The sequence below is a fragment of the Haliotis rufescens genome, unplaced genomic scaffold, assembly GCF_023055435.1.
Source record: "Haliotis rufescens isolate VD_foot unplaced genomic scaffold, xgHalRufe1.0.p SCAF_19, whole genome shotgun sequence".
In the NCBI taxonomy this organism is placed as follows: domain Eukaryota; kingdom Metazoa; phylum Mollusca; class Gastropoda; order Lepetellida; family Haliotidae; genus Haliotis; species Haliotis rufescens.
This window is the reverse complement of record NW_025963879.1, coordinates 6,644,917-6,654,478: the sequence shown is the minus strand read 5'-3', so window position 1 is coordinate 6,654,478 and position 9,562 is coordinate 6,644,917. Positions and strand designations below refer to the sequence as shown.

General features: G+C 37.3%; 1 protein-coding gene across 3 annotated transcripts in view; it reads left to right on the top strand.

Moving 5' to 3' along the window:
- Positions 1 to 221: 221 nt before the first annotated feature.
- The window catches only part of LOC124148411, a 117,580-nt gene continuing 108,239 nt past the window's right edge, over positions 222 to 9,562 (top strand). For 2 of the 3 annotated variants that reach the window (XM_046519492.2, XM_046519490.2), the window contains exon 1: positions 224 to 292. The gene's annotated coding sequence lies outside the window, so the exon portion shown is untranslated. Of the gene's footprint in view, positions 293 to 9,562 lie in introns of all 3 variants that reach the window. The other variant, XM_046519491.2, reaches the window with a different exon arrangement.

The window sequence follows — 9,562 nt, the reverse complement described above, 5'->3', positions numbered from 1 at the left end:
AGTAGCATATCTATATAATTATGCAAAACAATATGTAAAGCGCCCCCAAATACTTGCATTGGTCCGTTTTATACTGATTTCTGAAAAAGCGCGTTTGTTTAAAAAAACAAGAAAAGTCTGGTCACGTGATATGGAAATTAGCCCGCGGCAGTGGTGTTATGCTGAGTCACCACTGCGTCGGAGTGTGGGAGTTTTCGCCACACATACTTTTATGACGTCATTAAATATATGACGTCACAGTTTTCTGTGACGTCATGTCTCATCAGCGACTCGGTTGAACACTGACTGAAAGGTAAGCTTTATGTGACAGAGTTTTTTGGTTGTGTGCAGTTATTTCAATACATGTCCGTTGGTATTTCCGTGCTTTGGTTGCACATAAACATGTTACACACGCATTTTACCGCCATGTTTCTTTGATTCTACTAATAAATCGCCGCCCGCAACAGCGTTTTTTATTGTTTGAAAAATAGGGCAAAGTGACATCGCTTGCATTTTGTATGGTAACCAACTCCCTTGATGCCACAGGGACCTATATATACCTCCACTTCAACCCTCACTTTGCATCGTATCAATTAAAAAATACATCCGGAGCACAAACAGGGCGGTGTCGGTTATTACCGAACAGCTAACACTATAGCTGTCCGGTCTAATTTCTGCTCGATATTTTCTCTATTACACGCTTGTTCTCTAATGCAAGCATGGCCCCGAGGTTATAAAACTTCCCTAAGTACGATTTCATGCTCAAATCCGGTTTCGTGCTCAACTCAAAACTCAGACTCAATAAACGGAGGTTGTAAATAACCTGAGTACGTTTCCGTACTCAGATTGAGCATAAAATTGGTACGATCTAGAGTACGCTTCGACACGTGCTCAACGCTGAGTTCGATATCAACAATGGCACCTCACCTGCGTCAGACTCGACAAGCGAGGCGGAAAACCCGCGTTCCGAGAGTGTTTCGCGATCGTTCGAACCCGCTGGAAGATTTAGATGTTGACGAAGTTTTTGAACGGTATCGATTTAGGCCAAGTACTATGCATCTGCTGGTTGGGGACAGCCTAACATTTCCCGATCTACAGCCTGCAGATGCATACGTGCAGTTTCTAAACTGTCAGGGAGGTTTATAAAGTTCCCAGTTTGAGGAGACGCTGTACGAGTCAGGGAGGCATTCGGCAACACTGCAGGTACGTACGTGGGATTTTCCCAATGTAAACATAAATAAATGATTTCATCGTATCAGTGCCATTTCGATTGGTCAGTGAAAACAATTATGGGTCAAAGGTCGAGGTCATGTATATAAATAAAATAAAATTATAATCAAGCGATTGATTTAGGCACGGGTTGTATATGAAAACGAGTAACCACTGTACAGTGCACGTGTAGTATGCTATCTATTGTGATACCATATGGCACGTTTTACTTTCAGGATTCCCTGATGTATAGTAGGGCGTATTGATGGCAGATTCATCGGGATACAGCGGCCTACCGCTAACGAGGAAAACTTCCTGAACCAGAAAGGTTGCCATTCTCTGAATGTACAGGTAAATATCTTGAAGAAAGGCTTAATCTTAATAATTAAAAATGTGTAATAATGGGAAGATGAGTGACATTGTATGTCTTTTGTATGTGTTTAAAGTTTGAGTTTAAATTTCTGATTTGCTATCCCACAGCAGGGTTCGACAAATACGCCGGCCGACTAGACAAATGCTAGTGAAACTTGATCTGGGCCAGTAATTTTATATTTATTCTGGACCAGCTGGCTATTGAAATAATATGGTGTACCAATAGCCAACTAGCCGGCCAACTATACAAATGCTAGTGAAACTTGATCTGGGCCAGTAATTTTATATTTATTCTGGGCCAGCTGGCTATTGAAATAATATGGTGTACCAATAGTCAGGTTAAAACTCACTCGATCTTTTATTCAGTCAACAAAAGCCGTACATCAACTTGTCTTTGCCAACTACCAATCTTAGTTACTTCCCTTACCGAGACCGTAACACGATATATAAATAAATATCTGTAAACTGGCTATTTATGTCCGTGTGGCATGCCCATGCTATAACAACAACTCTACATAGGCAAGTGAGAGACCAGTTGTTAATAACCAATAAATTCAGTCGTATCAAACAGGAAGTGATTAATGTGACCAATCAAATTAATGCTTCTTTCTACGCTTCACATAGCGGGATTCTGTAATGGCCGTCACGGCCGGAACCGCTTCGTGAAATTTTTTAAAGCCACTGCGGCAAATTGAAAAGCCAACACAAAGTGCAAGAAAGAGGGAAAGGACATTCCAACAGTCGTGGAAGCTCAAATTTCCATGGTTAGAAGTGCATGAAACAAACAAAGTCAGTAAAGTCATGAATAAAATGACTTTAACTATATTGACAAGTGTTTTCTCTCTTAAATTTCTGAGTTTCTGTTGGACTTGTAACTTATATCTGGGCCAGTAGTTTTTATTTCTTACTGGGCCAGTGGACTAGTGTGTAGATAAGACATACAGATGTGCTGTGATGCCAATTTCTGCATCACAAGTTGCAACGCCAGTTGGCAGGGATCTGTACATGACATACGTCAGCACTGTGCAGGCAATTTGATAATGGTATGACACGTTTTAGAACACTTTGGTAATAGTATTCTGCTAGTGAACAAGCATATATTTCATCCTGTTACAAATAATATAATCAGTTCTGTTGTAATTATTAGTTAAGATGTCAAGAAGTAGCATGTCAATCTGTAAATTTAAATCAATACACAGATATTTTTGTATGACGTCTCATTGAATTGAAGTGACATACAAAGGGCAATTGCTTTGGAGCCCTGGAAATGTCACTGCATAAAATCTCCATACCCATTTTAATTCACGATTTAGCTTGGATTCATATCCTCCATTTCAATTTATTTTTTTCTCACAAGCTGAGATAAATATTGAAATATAAATATTAAAATATTGTACTTCTTGATGAGACAAATTTTCTTCATACATTATGATATTTACTTTTTACCAGTATTCAAATCTTAAAACAATCTGTTATTCTTTCAATAATAAATAACCTGATTTTATTATGTTTAAGGACAGTACAAAGGTTTTCTGCTGGGGGACTCAGGCTACCCATGTCGTTGGTTCCTCCTGACGCCTCTACTGAACCCCACCAACCATGCCGTTACAATGGGTCATTGTGCAGGACAAGGGTGCTCATTGAGCAGACTTTTGGTGTCCTGAAACGGTGACTCCAAGACAGGCTGTAACCTATGTTGTTGCATGTGTTGTGATACATAATTTGGGTATAGAAAGGGGGTATATTATAAATCATGATGAAAATCTAATGCCTCCATTATCAAATGTGAATAATGTAAATATTATGTGAGACGACACATTATTCAGACATTTTTTAGTCGATACTCATATGAACATTTGCTCACTACAATTTAATCAAGCTGCATTGGTGATTTCAAATGTATTTCATCTTCATTAATGATTGTGTGAGTGGTATTGCTTAGTAAGTTAGATGGCATGACAGTTAGACTTGAATGCAGAATCAATTTGGTCATTTTGATTTATATTCAGATACAGGCAATGCACAAAATAGAACAATATGTATTTTGTATAGTCAGGCAATGCCAACAGTGCAGATAATTGGATAATATTGGGCACATTCTGCGGTAGAAACTAACTTTTTTAGTCCACTAGTCCTTACAATGATAACATATAGCAAAAAACCTTAAAAATGGCAAATGTCTACAAGTTTTTTGACACCTTGACTATTGGCCACTTTAGAAAGAACTACAGAACTAGTGCAAATTTTTAACGCTGCACATTGTGGCAGAGCACTTCAATTCATATTGGTCTCTTAATTTCTAAATTTGAACAAGATAAAGGACTGGCTAGAATAAAATGCTGTCATTTGTTGGGAATACAGAACTTATGCATGTTAGGATATTCATAATAGTCTGTATCAAGGACAAATATCTTGATCTAATGTTAGGATAAGCTGAACAAATGAAAAGTGCATGGTATTCATCATCTAAGTCTTCTCTAAAAATATTTATGTCTTTCTATTGGCACATCATAGATGCCCAAATGCTGAATTATCATCACAATGTTAGAGTTACATGCTTTAAAATTATCTTTCTTTAGAGCACATTACAAAAACTCCATATTTTTGGAGCAAGTGCATATGTTATGAACAGTGTTAAAAATGTACAAAAAATATAATAGAATTGTTATCACCTCTGAAAACAACATGGATACAGTTGATATTGTGTAACAATATTTCTTTCAATTATCATTAACTGTTGTATCTCTGTTGAATTCAGCTGATCATGTCCCAGCAAATCAGTAAATGTTGTCATTCATATTACAGCTGGTTTAATTTTGACATCTAATATGATACTATTATGGAACCAAAATTCTGTTAAAACCAAATACCTGCTATTTTGGGGTTTTGCCTTTATATAATGTTTAAACATCTCTTCAACTTATATGAATACTATTTGAATTAAACAGTTTTCTTGTTGAAAAAAATCAATTTAGATCTATCTTACAAAATAGTTGCATTTCCAGGGGTAGAAACTAACATTTATAGTCCACTAGTCCTTATAATGATAACATATAGCAAAACCCTTATAAATGGCAAATTTCTACTTGTCCTTATGATACCTTAACTATTGCGCACTTTTGCAAGGACTACAGGACTAGTGCCAATTTCTATCGCTGAAATTTTCTACTTGACTATCTTTAGTAATTTTGATGGTAACTATTCTTCACTTTGACATGAATCAACAAAAGAAACTCCAATTTCCGCATTCATTTTCAGTTGGTAGTACACTGATATAATCTCATACATTTGAAGTGATTTGTGTACACTGCTTCATCTTTGGGAGTATAGTATTGTGACTAAAATTTAATTCTAATATACTTCCTGTCAGCTAATGACAAGACAATGTATTGTGTGAGGTAATACATGCATTAGCATCTTGCTGTTAGTGTTTTTATTTCTATGATTTTAATAATCCATAGAAAGGTAATATTTTATTATTACTAGTATTATACAAGTATTATGCAAACATAAATTTGATCTTAAACTTCAATCTTGATGATACTGAAATAAACTCTGAAAATGTTGTACAGATGTTAATCAGATGCTTCTGTGTACAGGCACGTGGATTTTAAGACCTGTAAATGAGGGGATACAATTAAAAAAATTGCATTTCACACTGTATAAAAATGTATCATTTACAGACATTAAAATATGTATGTATTTAATAATGTCACAAAATAAAGTTATACTTTAATGTTATTAATTGAGAATGATTAAATTGGTAGTATACAATGTGTCAGCTCAAATAGACAATAGAACTATATCCATATCTCTTGGATCCCTTTACGATCAATCACCCCTTTACGATCATAAGGGTTAGTTAACCACCCTTGCTTGCCCTAAAAGGCGACTATGCTTGTCGTAAGAGGCGACTAACGGGATCGGGTGGTCAGGCTCGCTGACTTGGTTGATGCATGTCATCGTATCTCAACTGCCTGGACCGATGCTCATAATGTCAATAAAAACGTCGAGGAAAAGGGATGAAATGGTTTTGTGTCGAATGCTTTGGCTACTGGAAACTGTCCTAGAACATTAACACAAGCCACTTTCATCGGCTAGATATACATTTTTTCAGTACGGATTCGAAAGCGAACTCACCGTTGTGTCGTCACTAGCCATGCTTTTGCCTTACTCTTTCCTTACTATTATTCACATCATCCTTACAGTGTCCCCTACCACACTTTTCTGTCACAAAATCACCCGACGAATTATTAAATATCATGTCGCAAGTTGGACGTCTGACGTCGTTTTCAGTTCGCGCCATATTCCTCATTCCTCACCACTCGGTATCTTGTAGATTACGGAATGGGATCGGGATCATTCGTAAGTGTCCGTAGACTAAAGTCACGAGACACCATGCCTACCCGTAACCTTCGTAACTGTTCGTCACCTATTCGACCCTTTTCGTTCAGTTCCGTAACGTTGTAGGCATGACTAGGTAAATTTGCACAGTGGGTGTAGCTCAGTCGGTTAGCTGCCGGGCTAGCAATCCGAAGGTCGCGAAGGTTGCTTGTCTTTGAGACATGTGACCTACGGCAGTAATCGTCCTCTCGAGAAGTTGTGGTACTGTATTATGCGGGTTCGAGCGGCCGATTTGTCCCTTTTGTCGAATTCGATTAATCACTCAGACGATACAACTCGGTCGAATTCGGCATATCGATTCGACGGGCCTTAAAGGGCAAGTTCACACGGAAATGAACCAATTTTTCTTGTACTTTTTCCACATTAAAAGTGTTAACATAGAAGTGTCATAGACAAAAATATAAAAACATCATATTTACTTAACATATTTTTTGCATTAAAACGATTTATATTTTTCACATTTACTAAGTGTTCTATTTCCATAACAAAAACACCATGGCTTATGCCCCTTGCAATATGACGTCATTGGTGCCAATTGATAAACATTATGACGTCATCATGCTTTGTTAGAGCCGCTTCACGTGGTGTAGGTACAGTTTTGTGATTCTAGCGTCTCAGATGCCAGCCAGAATTGTGTTATGCTGAGTCACCACTGCGCCGGAGTGTGTCGTAGACCATGTTGTTTTACCGCAAACTGGTCCTTGATATCTTTTGCGTTGAGAATAGACAGGGACCTAGTTGAATTGGCACCAATTACGTCATAATCTAAGGGGGATAACTCAGGCCTATTTCGCTCGTAAAACGAAGGCCTCATGACGACATATCATTTTAACACTATTGTGGGCTTCCTACTTTCACTGTGAAAAAAAATGAGCGTATATTTTCAAACACAGATACTAACTAATTCTAAAATTGCGTTTTGTTTAGAAAAAGAAAGAAAGTGATTTTTGCGTGTACACTTCCCCTTTAAGGACTAAATTATGGGTTAGATAGGGCCATCCATTTCGCTATTACATATGGGTTTTTTTATGCCTAAACGTATACAGTTTCAACAGAGATATTTGTGTTGGAATAGTTTGGTTCCTCGTGAACAAAACACCACGAAAATATACTGTCCTTACCCACAGCTAATTCTCACAAAGTGACCTGAGTTACAATAAACTAGTTCTAAGCATAGCAGAGTTATGCCCCCTTTTCTATGAACATTTGTAACCGCTGTCTACTCTCCTACCCAGAGTTCCATACGAACAGCATAGTACCTCTGCCATTGGCCAGCGCCATGTGACGATTCGTCACATCTTACACAGTCCATTCAAGATATTGCATGTTTTTTATCTGTTTCATTTTTGACATTTACATAAAATTTCATAGAATGGTTAACTTTCATTGTGAAAATATCCTAAATCCCGAAAAACTGGTTTTTTTTACATTTACATAAAATTACACAGAATGGTTAACTTCCATTGTGAAAATATCCTAAATCCCGAAAAACTGTTTTCATTTGCGTAGTTATCCTAAGTTTACATTGGTTGTACGGCTCCTAGTCTGTCATCGAAGCCCTACAGAGAGCTAGCGATGCGGTCACTTTGATGTGCAAATATGTATTGTCATACAACTCGCCGTCGCAGTTGTAGTAGCATATTTATATAATTATGCAAAACAATATGCAAAGTCCCGCCAAATACCTGCATTAGTCCGTTCAATTCCGATTTCTGAAAAAGCGCATTTGTTTACAAACAAGAGAAAAGTCCGGTTATGTGATATGCAAATTAGCCTGTGGTAGTGGCGTTATGCTGAGTCACCACTGCGCCGGAGTGTGCTCTCTGTCGCCTTTCGACGTCATAGAGGTAAATCAGTTTTCGTCATTTACGACAGGCTATTTTTTTGCATTGAATTCATGTCGTTATAAATACGCATATAACTCCATTTGATACATATTTATGTCGTTCAAATATTAGGCAGTATTTTCTTTGCTCACAGTTTCGGTAAAGCTGCTAAATATAAAAAATCGTCGCACACTACTTTTATAGGTGTACGATAAAAAGCGGAGAGATTTCCTGTTTTTCAACGCAGAATAAATTCTCGGACAACACTTAGCAGTGTCAATTTTTTTAAACCGGTTTAATATTTACAGTTAAATTTTCACCATCAGACAGGAAATGTAATATTCTATATTTTATAGCCCGAAGTTGATCAAGTGCCGAGTGAGTGCAATTCTCGCTCAACCTTCACTTTTCCGATCTTAGGAAAATGTGCGTCAGAGAAAAAAAACTCGTCATCCAGAGGGTTAAAGTATGGGAGTTACGATCACCTTAGCGGTAAGTTGGCTTTGTGGAACGGGGCCCTGGTCGGCTCCTGACTCCCTGGTCAGCATAGTACCTCAGTGGGCTAGCACTATCAGTCCGGACTTGAACAAGCAGCAACACACACACGTCGCTACATAGGTTCAATAATCTCGAAACCCACATTTAACCCCATTTCACCTCACCCCCTTTGTCACCAGCCCCCATGCATTCAGCATGAACTCTTATGGGAGGTCTCTTCTTCCCAGGTGAGAAACATTTAATACTGTCATCTTTTCCATCCTGTTCTAGAAACAAATATATTTATAGAAAGTGTATTACAGCTGTTCATTACATTCAAATTCAAACTCAAATGTTTATTGTGTAAAAGGCCATAGGCCTAATAACATGAAGATACAAATAGATACACGTTTCATTTCAGTACATTCTGCTTCTGAATGCCTATGTAAAATATAACATAACATATATTATATCTTGATAAATTGAGGTTGCCATAAGATGGAAGTATAAAGGTGAAATTATACAGATCTTTGATATTGTACTGCTTACAATATTTACATAATATTTCATATTTTGGCATTTTTCTGGTGTCTCTCCGTGTTAACTCGAGCACGAGCAAAATCGGTAACAAATGTACACAAGTTCGAATCTCTTTCAAAGTCCAAAAAAAATATGAAAATTACCCTTTATTTATTAACGCCGATCTGTCGTCAAAAAGTTCCAAAAAAAAAGATTTCATTTTCCTCGTCGAGCGTAAAGCAAAGGGAAGTCACTCTGATATTTCTCGATGGCATCCTTCTCTAATACCATCAAAGCTTGTCAACGCAAAGCGCAGTTGTGACCAGTTGAACTCTTTCAACACTGTTGGCCGGTCAAGAAGCCACGAACGAGTCACACCGCAGGGGAGACAGACCAAGTCACGTCAAAATAGTTTATAATTTTATTAACCTACTTGTCATATCATTCATTTAGTAAATCTATCACATTTCAGAATGTCTGAAATACGTATTCCATCTGATTTTATCATTTTTTATCTTTAGATAAAATTTATTCACTAAATTCACATTTCCCGCAATGTTATTGAAAATAAAATTCTCGGACACACTTCGACAACGGGCCCTCATCGAACATGTCAAACTGCAAAATAAAGACGTTTCAAGCAAATCTTTGAATATATCATACAAAGTAATAATATCAACAAAAATATATCTAAAAGTTGCCAAACTGACATCTAAGTTAATATTTCCATCTTTTCGTGCGAGCACGTTATCGTAAGTCCAATGACATCTCGGCTC